This window comes from Lissotriton helveticus, chromosome 2_2, assembly GCF_964261635.1.
Source record: "Lissotriton helveticus chromosome 2_2, aLisHel1.1, whole genome shotgun sequence".
Taxonomy (NCBI): Eukaryota; Metazoa; Chordata; class Amphibia; order Caudata; family Salamandridae; genus Lissotriton; species Lissotriton helveticus.
In genome coordinates this window covers 355,801,984-355,816,987 of record NC_136060.1, presented here as the reverse complement: position 1 = coordinate 355,816,987, position 15,004 = coordinate 355,801,984, and the positions used below count along the sequence as shown (strand labels likewise).

Sequence of the window (15,004 nt, the reverse complement as noted above, 5' to 3'; positions counted from 1 at the left end):
AAGCTTTCCTTTTGTCCCAAGACACTCTATATCCAGTAAAATGTGAAAACGCTGATTAGAAAGAGAAATAGAATAGCAACTGTAAGAGAATTTTGGTCCTATGGTTCATATAGGTACACTCCTAAAAACTGCCTTCTGTTTTAGTGCCACTTCTAGAGGTTCTAGGGCAAACACAAACGGAAGGGATGAGAGCAGGAACACCCGGTGTGTGTCTTCAGATCTCAGAATTTAAGAGAAAAAATCTGCACAGTTGACTAGATCGGTGGTTACCTATCTTTCCTAGGTCCTGAATAGGAATCCCCTCCTAACTCTGTCAATAGCCTTTTCTGCAACCGCAGACAGTGTGACAGTTTTAAACTCACTGCTCTCTGGATAACCACAATAATTGGCATAGTAATCTAAAAGGGTTCCCTTAGGATCTGCAAGGAATAGAGCTGACCTGCATTAAATGCATGTGTGTTGATATTACTCTTTTCAGCCCAGTTCCAGTATTTCCGCTAGTATTTTTACATCCACATTAATAAACAGGATCAGAAGTGAACTTGTGCAGTATAGTAGATACTTGCCCAACTTGGAGAGAACATTAAGTACCTTATATGAGTATGATGGCAGTATCTTTGTACATTCTGCCTCCTTATATACGTAACAGAGAACTTACTATTAGCTGTTCTTTGCCAAGTGTAAACAACTTTCTGTGAAACCAACCATCCATGGGTGTTTGCCATATGGTAGTCCTATGATGGCTTTAACAATTTCATCTATGGTAGTCTACTCGTTTATTAATTCCCACTCTTCCCTTATCAAGCTCCACTGTTGTTAATATTGCTGTGCTGTTTTCTATCCCTCCTAGTTTGGCTCCTATGGCTGTAATTTCCTTCATGAATATGCCCATAAGGTCTTGTTAGAGGGAGGTGTGTCAAAGTTTACAAAGACTATTGGCAACTCACTGCGTAAGTGAGTAAACTTTGTCATAAGGTTGAGATCAGGCTTCTCCAAGGTGTCGTTTGTGAACAACTGGTTGATCTCCAGGTACCATTTAGTTGTTCACATATGTGCAGTGACCTAGTAAATCAGAAGATTTTCCTTGGTTGAATTAAGCTTGTGTACCAAAATTGAAAGAGTGTATTCACGACTAAAGTGCATGTTGATAAATAACCCATAAGCCTATGTTTGAGGAAAAATGAGTGAATTTCCAAAATATATTTAAAGCTGATATTTGATTGATAAATAATGCTGTAATATTCGATTTATTATTTTCATGGTACCACAGGCATTACAGTTAAGGCAATTATATAGTACCCATGTAGATGCATACTAAATTACTAAAGGTTTTGATGTTACTGCAAACAACCCATCCTGATGCACTGATAATCTTTCCCACTAATGTAATCTTGTCTGATGTGGCCACTGTGACAGTACTGATAATAATTGTTAGTAGCTTAGGCTGGTTTTCAATTCACATAAGTCTAGATGACGATGATGATCTATTAATAATGTTGCTTAGAGGTCAGTACACACGTGTTAACAATAGCTACACACAACCCCTTACATCATTTAGGAATTCTGAATGAATGAATACATATTGGTTTTTGTTCGAGTAATTAAAATCATATCATTTAAAATCATGGAAAAAGTCTACATGTTTATCAAAAAATAGTTGTTTAAAATGCATTACATTATTATCAATTTGCTATAGTAAACCAGAGTCTGAAAGACTTATCAATTTACAATATATAGCCAATTAAAATCCTAGAGTTGCCACTTCTAGTTTCTACAATTAATCAGACTAAAACACCCCTGAAGTTGAACAAATCTAGAAGCCTAAAGTAGAACACACTAAGGTCAAAATATCATAATGATGGCTGAGACAGTCCTTTTTGTGACACAACAAGTGAGGTGATGACTCAAAGTGCTAGTGGAAGATACAAATTAGCAGCAGTTATGCAATCGGGCAAAGTGCATGTGCGTATAAAGCGTTTTCCTCTGTGCAGCCGCAGGCCTAATGTCACGGGTAAGGATTTTTAATTTTCAGACCGGTCTTTTTGATGAACTGTCCTCTCAGTGTGCCGTGAAAGTTCCATGGCCTTATACGCAAAGCCTAGGGCAAAAAAAGTGCTATTCGCTTTGAAAAGGAAAAGGAAAGGAGGGAAGCGAGAGACCCAAACACAGACTAGAATCACTTGTGTCCCTTTCCTACCTCCTTGGCTACTAGGGTTAGGAACTAGACTGCCTTGCATGCTAGCTGAACTGCAAAACTTCCTAGTTGCTTTATTACGGCCGAACAGCATGTTCCTATTTAAAGCTGATTTAATGTTGGCCGTAATATATTTTTTGTGGTAGGAGCACCGGACAGATGCATTATAAGTAGAGTAATGATTCACTACTCTGTTCGCAGAGACGAAACTCCATGGTCGGCAACGTCTGTTTCCATTCTGGTGTTAAGTCTTTGGATGTGAAACTCCCAGCCTGAGTAACATCAGGTTATGCTTTTTTGATTCTAAAAGAATTTCCAACAAATTTGGTTGGGGTTTTAAAACGTTCTATGTTGGCATGACCACCCACACTTGCTTTGTGTTTGCCAAAGCTGCTTTGTCTAATGAGAATAATTGCAGTCTGGTAGCCTTGTTGATTACCCATTTGACCTCGGGGTAATCTGATATTGTGTGCTAGGCATGTTCTACCTTTATGGCTGCAATTGACTGGCGTAGTGAAGGGTAGACTGAGTTCTTTGCACTTGCTTGTTTTTCTATTTCATGCCAAGACTGGTGGACCAAAGAGTTTTCGGCTGCTGCCCTCATTCTCCAATAATATTTTATTAAGGCGCCTTGTTTGACTGGGATTTTGTTGTTTAATCTAAACTCCAACTTGATGGTTGCTTGTGATATCGGTTGTGGAATTCTGAACACATTTCCTTAAGAGGCTGGATTGTTACGGTGTTCAAACTTGCTGAGCATTTATTTTTGAGTAATTGTGATCCATAGGAAATCGAGGGCATGAATTTAGGTGCCATTAACCTTCAGGAGATGGTTTGTGGTGCAGGCTGTTGACTTTTGCTGCAAGATTTTGAATGCAAATAACTATCGATTTGTTTTTGCTTGCATGGATGGATGACATATGCTGTTTGTAATCCAGGTGGCGATCTAAATGTACCCCAAATATTTATAAGTTAAGACCTGTTCCAAGGTGTTACCGTTTGCCTTCTAAATACATCTATGTTGTCTTTTGTGTGAGCTCAAGAAGTACAGGACCTTAGTTTTGTTGTAGTTGAGGTCCAGGTGCACATTTGTTCTGTACTCCTCCAATTGGGAGATCAGCCTTTGTAGGCCTCGTGGATTCTTGCTGAGCAAGACTATGGCATAGATTCATCAAGCAAAAATCCGCTCGCAAAGGGGCAGATTCTCAGAATCTGCCACTTTGCGACCGGTATTTTTGCATTTGGGATGCATCATCCCAAATACAAAAATCGCAATTTGAGAATTCGCTAAATTGCGATTATTTGCATTTAAGGAATCTCACATTGAGATTCCTTAAATGTAATGCATGAAAGTTTTAAAAATAGCGAATTCGCTAATAGGGCACGCAAATTACCATGAAGTACAACTTCATGGTAATTTGCAAAAACTTTGAAAAATGCACTAAAGTGCATTTTTCAAAGTTTCATGTTGCGCACACACATGCCCTATGGGCATGTGTGTGCACAACATATGTGCCCAGATCAATTTCAGGGGTGCAACAGGGTGTCCTTTGGACACCCCTGCACCCTTGAAATCGCAATCTCAATTTGCGATTCGCTAATTGCGACTCGCAAATTGAGATTGTCTTTCCCATTCATTCCTATGGGCAGAGGCCCATAGGAATGAATGGGGAGGTATTCCTAAACTGCGAGTCGCAATTAAGGAATTTTAAGAAATCGCAATTTTTTTTGTGATTTCTTGATGCATTCCATTTTGCTATTCCTTAATAGCGAATCGGTATTTTTCGCTATTAAGGAATCGCAAAATGGTTTGTATGCATCTGAGGGTATGTTATCTGTATATTGCAAACTTCCTATTTGTTCGTTGCCCTATTGCCTGAATGACAATGCTTCTCTTTATGAGGGCTGGCTTGGTCCGCTAATTTTGTGTTAACGGTTGATGAAGGGTGGGAGACGTTTGGTTTTATTAAGGTAGTTGAGTCTCAGGTAGGTTTGGCGTCATTGGAGCAGGAGTTGGTCTCAACCTCTTGGCCAAAGTTAATGCTGACATCGATGACCCCGGCTGCTTCTCTAGATTTAGTGTGACTATCCTCTTTGAAGTTTGAATCTGGTTGTACACTTCGCGGTTCTGCATGTCTTATTGATGTACTATGCTCTGCCACTTCATTGTTTACCCTGATTATATGGTTTGTCCAAACAGATCAGTAATGTCTGTGTTGTGATGCTGATTGTGCCCGTTTCTTAGGATATTTATTTTTGCCCCAGAAAGTTTGGTGTTTCATTGCTGACTTGCATACAATAGTTTTTTTCTAAATAACCTCGTTATGTTTGTATTTCACTGCAGTGATCTCTTTTTATACTATCATTTCATTTCTACAATTTTAGCAATTGTATTCTGACTAGGTTGATGTCCACAAGAGTGCATGATTCTGAGTTCTTTGTTGATTTCTTTTCCATCAACTTTAAGTTTTGAGTGAACCATGCAGCTTTGGTGCTTCCTTCTGCTTTGTGGCACATGTGATTAATCGAAAAGATTAAGATTAAGATTTTGACAAATTCCTCCCAAACCTCTGCCTGGGTTAGGTTGTCTATATATAGGGATGCACCAGACGTGTGTCTGGGTTACCTTATGCACAGCTCGAGTCACTCATAGGAGTGTAAATCAAAGATCCTTGGTAGTAATCAAATGAGTTTTTACCAATTTTTTAGTGAAGTTAAACACAGTGTCCAAACATATATGAAGTAAAACATATAATTCTCTTTCTTTTTTTTTTGATTGTATTTCTTTTATATGAGAACAGAAAGTTTGTTCATGGAAAATGTTCAAATTCACAAAATCCAAGCTTAAAGTGCACAATTCTTCAAATACAATTCAGTAGCAAATCCCAATGCATTTCGGGCTGGAAAGGTGGCCCTTCATCAGGGGAATCTAGGGAAACAATAACACATTTTAGTGATTGAAATCTTAAGCTGCAGATTATCTATCAACTCGAACGTAGAGGCGAGGAAGGGAAGCGAAAGGTGAGGTAAATTAGGTGGGTTAGGTTGTCGGCAGTGTGTGACAGAAGGACGGTGCTAGTCTCCATAATGGCTTCTATTGACTCTTCGTTCCATTAAGATGCCTTAAATGATAGAGCAGAGCTACAGAGTCGAGAAGGTTCGGCTTTTTAGGTCCTGGCAGGAGTGAGATCCAAGATGAAAATGTTGGCAAAGTGATCGCTCTCCTATCTTTCTTTTATGTTAAAGTTAGAAATGTTCTTATACAAGTCCGGTTCTGCAAGGCTGAAATCTATGGTGGAGTAGGAATTTTATAACCACGTGTGTCACACTTGTCGCTCTGAGGATATGAGACTTCTTATTGCCTTTTCCTTAATGTATGGATCAGCAAATGTGCCCTTTTTCCTGCAGCATGTGGACTGCAAACTCAAGTATAGTCGGGGGCATGCACTGACCCCTCCCCTTACACTTAGCACTGTTTCTCAAGGGTCAAGAACATCTGAGGTTTCGGTTCCCTCTTCTTTTGAATTCCGGTAATTCTCTGTAATTTTCGAGACTTTCATCTGGTATGGGTTTGCAGAGTTTTTTTCACTCGTCTGTGTGCTCAAAGTCAGGTATGGCTGTTCCGCGGACATCACACGCCGACGGTGTGGGGGTAGGTGATACCGGCGAGTATCTCACGCCGCTAAGGGCCACATATCCCTAGCGCAGTCCCCACAGGAACTAGCCGCGAAGACTGCCAATTGGCTCCTAAGGGTCTGACGGTGATGCAGTGATCCTCGCCTTCCTTAGACCTAGACCTATCAGGTTGTATCTATAATAGCCTGTAGCTCACCTTCTGGGGCACATTAGGTTCATATGAGCACATTTTTTCGGTCCTGACGAATTGCCCCGCTGGGCATGAAACATGTTGACCAAATGGAGGGTCGATATGAGGCCACACCAATAGCTACGTTGGTTCTCAGTACCCCTCCCTATACCTTTTAATAAAGTGGCTAACCACCTGAATAAAGACTTCCCTGTGGATTATCCAACTTTTTTTAACATTTTTTCACCGTTTTGCTCACTACCTCACTTTTTAAGCCTCACAAGTTTCTACTGATCACGGCAAGGAACAAAAGACCTCCGCAAAAGTGTGACACTTGTTGTTACCCGTCGGGCATTGCAGCGCCGGCCCGACGCAGGAGCAGGAAGCCGATGATATAAACAACATCCCCAGTAGGCTGAATGAGACATGTCATCCAGCTCATCAGTTGTGTGAGGCTTCCTTAGTTCCGTCAAGGAACTTGCTGACTACCCGGCACCCCCACACCCTCTAGCTGACTTTCAGCTAGCTGTGAGAGAGACCTTATTACTTGTTTAACCCTAGGGGAACAGTGTACACCCTTTTTTGCTTGTGCCCTGGACAAGTACACTGGACCCCTCTAAATATTGTCCATCTCCGTCCCCCCTTGTTGTCTACATATGGTGCATATAGACAATTGCACAAGACAGTGGGCGGTCCAAACTACACCCACTTATTAAAAGTCATGGCCGCCCAGATTATTCCAACCTTGTCTTATGGACTAATTGGATGGCTCGGGAGCGAATCACCAATTTTAAACAGCTTACAAAATAAAATATATAAAGTGGTGTTTGGGTTGCCAAAAGGAGCATCAGCTGCCCAAGTTCGACTAGAATTTGGTTTACAAAATCAAATAATTCGGTCAAATTCTACATTCGTAAAACTTTGTCATAAGCTCCGTCTCGCACCAAGTGACTCCTGGGATAAAATGTGCTGGGAGGATATAAACTTCCTAATAAACAAGCCAAACACCAACCACTGGGGAGAATTCCTAAACCAGAGCTTGTCAACCCTTGGACTTCACGAGGTGTGGAACAAAAACATTGACCACAAGCAATTTTGCAAAATTGCAAACGGATCAGCAAAACAGATCTCCTTGCTTACAGACAAAAAAACCCTAAGCAAACGGAGACACGCCTGGACAGTAATTAATACATATTCCAACCAAAAACCGCAAGCTTTTCTAGCTCAACACTATTGTCAATATCTAAAAAAACTTACATAGCGTACCGTATGGGGTCGCATTTTACAAAAGACTTAATGCCTTCCTGGAAACGCAAAACAGACAGTGCCAACTGCAGACTACGTGGAGATAAGAACGAAACAGTGGCCCACATATTATGTGTATGTCCAACACTGCAAGGCCTAAGAATAAGATATCTTCGGGGAATTTTCAACACACTGAAAATCCGGACCTGCAGACAGGCGGTTATACGGTGGCTAAGCGGCGTTTCCCCCATTCTTACATGCCGGGGAATCAAGTTCATGTCCATGGCATTAAAACAGATACAAGAAAAGGAACAGGCAAATTAACTCACAAAGATTAAAGCAAAATAATTGGACACAATATCGTCGAACGAGGCCCATGACAACCGTAAAGACTACCGTTAGATAACCATTAGATTTAATGACAATTTTTTAACTTGTATTTTAAACTTTGTTGTTGTACAATTCGTATTGCTTGTAAAGATTGTAAAGATTTTAAATAATCATACAATAAAAACACTATGATGATGATGATGTAGCTGTGTTTCACTGGCTCATGGGAAGCATGAGGGTTCCCAGGTCTCAGCTTCCACTTCAGATGCTCCTCCAGCCGGACACCATCAAGTTCAGCAGTATCCTCACATTCTCCAGAGTTTTAATGGTCACCTCCCTCTTTGGATCTGGTCTATTAAGTCAACATCATCTATTGTTTTTATTGTGAACAATGCAGAGCTCTTCCTCAAGTTCCATCTCATAAATGTGTAATAACTGGTTAATGTGTTTTTATGTGTTAGTCTTGATACCGAAGTGTCAGAAGTCTATTGCTTATTTATTAATGAAAATTCTGAACTTAAAATCAGGTAATATTTATTGTGTGACTGTGGAACTAATTCGAGTACAATTTAAAGATGCAATTTTTAAAGAAGCATAACCAAATAAAACGGAAACAATAATGTATGTTATTGTAAGTAGCTCTTAATAGTGTTTCGGAGAGCTACTGTCTATCAATTCAACTACAAGGCACTCTTGTCTGGTATTGAGATGTTTTGAGTCTAAACAGAATTTTACTGGTTGGCCTATACCACCTTCGCCTTAACCAGGGGTTGCTCCTCTAACACACAACATGCTCTTATGGTGTTCTTGACTAAACTAGTCTTCCTTCAGTGGAAATATGATTGAGAAAGATGTTCCTTTTTCCCTTTATCCCTTCTGCTCCGCTGTGAAAACTCCCTAGTTTTCACACAGGAGGTAGCAAAATTGTAAATTGTACCTTTGTCACATTTCAGGAACCCCGGGACCTGTTTGATTAATTTGTACATGCTCAGGTGATAGATGGATGACTGGGAAACCTCCCATAAAGGCCACGATTACTGCAATTCACTAGAAACTCTGAACTGCCTAACAGATGGGGCCCGGGGCATTTTATGAATCTATCAAGCCATTAGATTGTATCATTAGATGATATTGAAGTTGAGGATTAATTGTGCAACAAACAATACATAGCGCTTTGTGGGGTGTACATACACATAGCAAGACTTTGAGCAATGGTACATTTAAAATAACGTAATTGAATAAACTGTGTCCAACCTATATTTACCTATTATTTTACACATGAATAAGCCAAGTAGTAGTCCGAGATGCCCTCTCTGAATCCTCTTTCGTTCTCCTCCCCTCTGGCTGTCAGAAGATAAATGTTTTTAGAATCTTAGGCAGATAGATTTAAACAGTATGTGGACTTGGACCTCATGCTGATCTGGCTTGCCAACAGAAATAAAAATGAATACTGCAGACTTGTTGTCGGTCTTCCTACACAGTGTTGTACTGCATTATCACGATTGAAATATTGACCCACATCAATATTGTGATCATAAAGCTGACTCCGTAATATAGTCACAGTGGAGTTAGCAATAATAAATCTACATTTACCTTCAGGATATTTGTGGATTCGATATCATGGTTACAATATATATCGAGTTTGATATTTTGGGGCAAGAGTGACAGGACCTACAACCCTTTTACTACTACATTGGGATAGAATTGAAGATCCAAGAGCAAACTTATTTACCACTGTGTGGGTTCAACTAATAGTAGAATAATACAGATGGCAACACTTGGTAGGAGAAATAACATTTCATGATTTCCCTTCCTGCTAATTTCAAGCATTTTAACTCCACATATTCAGGTGTACCAATCGGGACAAAACTGCAACATACAAGTGGTTTTGTAGTTAAGCTTGTGGGTAGTGCGAAGCATATTGTATAGCTTCCTTAATCGGTTCAAGTAGAACTGACCTAATGTATATGGAATTGTATGCACATTGGAATTTATTGTCAGATATAAAAAAAGAGCGATTATTTGGTTAGCAATTGTGCTGGTTTTACATTAAAAGTGAACATATTTAAAATGGAGGAATAATACATTGGAGTGATTTTAGCATTGTGTGCATCACATAATGTAAACTTAATGGGTTTATGCGATGAATTAGCAGCTAACCCAAGCGCAATTTATCTGGTCATGTGACCGTGAAACATTGACATAGACTGAAGTTCATTTCCCTAGTGGGGTTCCAAGAACATTCTGGTCTGCCTGCTTTTACGTATATGTAGTGACCCTCGCCGGGCAGTATTCTGCAGGAGGCTCCAAGCCACCCACAGATGCAAACAGGAAGTCTTGATTAAGTGTCACAGAATGGGAACCCAGCTGCCACAACAACACCGGCATCTTGTTGAGCAGCCAGGAGAGGCTATGGCAGTGAACCCATTTGATGGAGAGGAAATTTAGCTGAGCGGGTCCAAAAGGAGTTAGAGGTTATTTTATGTAATTGCCATAAGATATGCAGGGAATTGAGAAGCGCTTTCTTGTGTAGGAAGTGAGGCGATACAGTGGACTCTAAGGAGATTCACTTATGGGTTTTCAAAAGGCACAAACAAAGCTGTTTAAGGAGATCATTATTTAATCAGAAGAGAAATAGAAACATGAGGCATCAACACAGAGGAGGTTCGATGTACTATTTACTGCCTTAGTCATGGAGAGGCAGAGGAGGCCAACAATATCATTTTTGTCACCCTCACTCCCTATTTTCTGGTGTTAATGAACTTTTTTTGAGGAAATGAAGGAGCTTACAGGACTGATTTTTTCATTGCAGAGGTGTCCTGCTTACTTTACTGACACAGAAATTGGACTCATTATTTTAAAGGCTTGGCAACTAACAATAGTCTATGAGAACAGCATCAAGTAATTAATGCACAGTAATAACTTTAAAAAGACACCATAAAACGTGCGTGTGCTGATACTTGAATTTCAAAGTACAATTTAAAAACTGTTTTCACTTGAAAGTTTAACTTAAATCAGTAATTTGCCAAATTTAGAAGTACTAGGTATTCAATAAATAAGATACTGCACAGGTATATGCACTCATTCACAACATAATCATAAAACAATGTAATGTTGTAAAATGTCCTGTAAAGATCCCCCCTAAACTGAAGAGCTGATGGGTATTTCCACAAATCATTATAATCCATTTCCACCATTATTTTTCCATGAGAAAATAATATTTTAAATAGTTCCAGCCCACAAATATGGTAGCATTTCCCCATTTGCAATTGTACACTGGGTAAAATTAAGCAAACTGAATGAAATGCCTCTGCAAAGTCATATGTGCTAATTCATTATGGATTTCCAAGACTAGGCTTCCTAACCTAGATTTCAAGGAGCACACAAGAAAAGAAAACCTCCAAAGGTGTAAACCAGCAATTTACAAATGTTTCCGTGATCAGACCCAATGTGTCTTGGTTTGTTTTTTCCCTGTTATACTTGTCAGCCTTATGGTGGTCTTCCCCATACTTTTTACCTCGCTCCTCCTGTTTTTGCTGAATCAGTTTTTGTTGGCACAGGACTCTGCTCACTTTCCTACAGCTGACCGGTGCAGAAGGGCTTTTGCTCTCTACTTTAGAAATGTAAAAATGGCGTACTCTCAATTGACGCATTTGATTAACTTGTAAGTCCCTAGTACAGTGGTACTACATGTACCCCAAGCCTGTACATTAAATGCTACTAGTGAGCCACTAGCACTCATTGTGCTACCCACTTACTTAGCTTTTTAAACCTGTATCAGGCCTGCATCCTTTTTTTAATACATACAAGTCACCCACAGGGCAAGATACGGTGTTCGACATGTACTTTTAACTTTACATGTCCTGGTAGTGAAAAATTCTCATATGCGTTTTTCAGATGACTGACATAATATCGATCACAACAATATCATAATACTGAAATAGTGTGTCAAAATATCGATTACAAAAATTTCTTTGAGTAAAAAAATCAGAAACAAAAATATATCATTTCACACTAATATCGTTAAAAAAATACAAAAACATTGTTTTTTTTACATATGGTTTAAAATTGTAAATCCTAAATATTTTAATACATAATTATAACATAATGTTAAATAAAGGAATGTAAGTAACATTTATTACTATATATATAAATATATACTTATATAAACATACACACACATATACATATGTGCGTGAATGTTTAAGTATAGATTTATATAACACAATTATTTAAAATATATATATTTTATCTAAAAAGCACATAGATATATATATATTTATATATATATCAGCACACAGTCCGCCGTGAAGTGTCAGCCGACACAAGCAGGAGCACCATGCAAGTTCCGTGCAATAATCCTTTTATTTTTGTAAATCAAACATCCCCCTCCTAGCGTTTTATATATATATATATATATATATATATATATATATATATATATATATATATATATTCACTAAAAAAAATATAGGTTTCAGGGGCGTTATAGTTAGCTGGAAACTTCGCTCGTACAAAACCATTGAAATTACCCCGCAATGCACTGTTGATGACGTCACATATTACATCACTCATGACATCACTGATGACATCTCAAATTACATCGCTGATGGCATCACTGATGACATCATCCAGTGAATGTGTATTTTTCTGAAAATTAAATATGTTTTTTTTATGTATATCCCAAGGTCGAACGAAGAATAAATGGGTATTCAAGTGTCCAAATGGATTGTATTTTTAATGAATAAATTGATAGTATAACTGATTAAGTGTATCTTAGGTTAGTGAGTAATGTTTAAATATATAAATATCTGTATCAGTCTCTCACTTTGTGTATAAGTGGCTGCATGGGTTGGTGAGTAGCTACATGAGTGTCTATATGGGTTATTACTTGTTTTTTCAAGTATCAGTATGAGTGTCTGAGTGTCTGTATGGTTCAGTCGGGGGTATTACTTAGTGCATACATGCATGAATAAGTGAGTCACTATTTCAAGTCAAGTCAAGTCAAAACAAACTTTATTTGGTTTGTTACAACCATAAAAGTACAAGTTACCTCTTATCTTACTAAAACAGGGAAAATAAAAACAACAGTAAATGCATAGCACAACGGTATCAATAAACATATTACATCTTAATATACATATACTTTGACTATCGTTTTTAAAACCGGAATGTTGAAAGTGAGTCACTATTTGTATGTGTTGAAGACAGTATGTGTGCAGGACTGTATGTGTGGATGGGTGTGTGTATGGATGTGTTAGTGAGTAAATGACTGTCTCAATAGTGTCTTTATAAGTAACTACAAATGTTTTAAACTAGTATATGTGAGTATTGGTGTATATAAGTGACTATATGTGGGAGTGAGAGATTGGAAGAGTTCCTGTATGAATAAGTATGTGTTTCTATAAGTGATTGTTCAAAAGAGTAAGTATGTGTAAGTTTGTGCAGAAGTAAGTGTGGTGGTTTGTGTATAACTGTATATGGAAGTAAATGGATGTTTGATTCTTTAACAGCATGAGTGACTATGTGTGTGAGTAACTCTATGGATGAGTGGCAATGTGTAACAGGATGTATAGGTGTATGAGTACATATGATGAGTGAGTACATGTATGAGGGACTATAAAGGACTGTTGGTGAATGAGTGTATGTGTATGTAGATCTTAGAATTACTGAATAGGTTGTTGTAACTGGTATTGGTATGTCCATTGTTTTGAAAATGTTAGTTTCTATTTTTGTATATGTGTATCAAAGGTTATATTAGGGTGAGAGGAGGTCTGCCACTCTATCACAAGGATGATGTCATTTGAGAAGTCATCAGTGATATCATTAGTGATGTCACTGACCATGTCATGAATGATGTAATATGTGACGTCATCAGCAGTGCATTGCGGGCGCGCGAGTTATAGTTAACTGAACTAACTATAACGGGGGAATTTCAATGTCCAGCTAACTATAACGTCCCTGAAACCTATGGTTTTTACAGTGAATTTCTAAGGTTTTTTAAATGCTAATTCCCAACTATAACGTGCTTGAAACCTATGGGTTTTTCAGTGAATTTCAAAGGTTTTTAAATGCTAATTTCAAACTATGCCTACAGAGACAGGACATGTGAAAAAAGAAGAAGAAATGCACAGAAAGAAAAAAAAGAAATGCAGAAAGAAGTAACAGGAGTCATCAAAGACGAAGGAAAGTGCAGGAAGAAGGAAAACGTTCAGAAAGAACAAACAGAAGAGCAGAAAGACGCTTTGTTGCAAAATCATCTTGTACCCTCAACTTTTTCAGATGGATACTGGTGGTAATTGAGTCTGACTAACCAGTTCTAGAGACAGTGCTATGTTAAAAGACACTTAGAATACAGTGACAACCCCTACATACACTAGGGAACACAATGCGTTGGGGTCCCCCTGTGATTAGCATGACCTCCACTGTAAACCCCGAGTATATAATACGGCAGGGGGATTAAAATGACATCTTAAAATGCGCCACAGAGCGTGTTTGCATACATGACTTAAGGCCCCGTCCTCTCCCTTTATCACTGTGCAAACTGCTCTGTGGCTGTTTTAAGTCGGGAGATTACGTCCCCTTGAAACCTGAGGGTCCCTATGGTCCAACTAGCCCACTAGGTACCTCCAGTAAGCGCCACAGAGCTGTGTTGCAGAGAGATGTAAAAAGGGGCATGACCTAGTCCACCTCTCTGCAACACAGCACAGTAGCACTTAATGGAAGCTCCTGTTTGGCTAGTTGGCCCCAGGGGCCCTCAGGATTGTAGGGGAATTATTTCCTCAACTTAAAACGTGCCACAGGGCGTGTTTGCACACGTTACCTCAGGCCCTGTCCCTTCCCTTCCCCACTGTATAAACACGCCCTGTGGCCGTTTTAATTTGGGAGATTAAGTCCCCTTGAATCCTGAGGGTCCCTAGGGTCCAAGTAGCCAACTAGGTGCCTCCAGTAAGCGCCACAGAGCTGTGTTGCAGAGAAATGTAAAAAGAGGCATGGCCAAACCACCTTACTGCAACGCAGCGCAGTGGCGCTTACTGGAAGCACCTGGTGGACTAGTTGGCCCCCAGGGTCCCTCAGGATTGAAGGGGTATTATTTCCCTAACTTAAAACTTGCCACAGGGTGTGTTTGCACACTTCACCTCAGCCCCGTCCCCTCCCTTCATCACTGTGTAAACGTGCCCTGTGGCCGTTCTAAGTTGAAGGATTAAGTCCCATTGAATCCTAAGAGTCCCTAGGGTCAAACTAGCCCACTAGGTACTTTTAGTAAGCGCCACAGAGCTGTGTTGCAGAGAGGTGTAAAAAGGGGTATGGACCCTGTACATCTGTCTGCAACGCAGCTCCCTGGCGCATACTGGAGATACCTGTTGGACCAGTTGGCCCTCAGGGACACTCAGTATTGAAAGAGAACTAATTCCCCAACTTACAACTCG

The 15,004-nt window shown here is 39.4% G+C and overlaps 1 protein-coding gene across 1 annotated transcript in view; it reads right to left on the bottom strand.

Moving 5' to 3' along the window:
* Positions 1-15,004, bottom strand: part of GPR78 (G protein-coupled receptor 78) — a 278,683-nt gene that overhangs the window by 181,282 nt on the left and 82,397 nt on the right. The window lies entirely within an intron of this gene.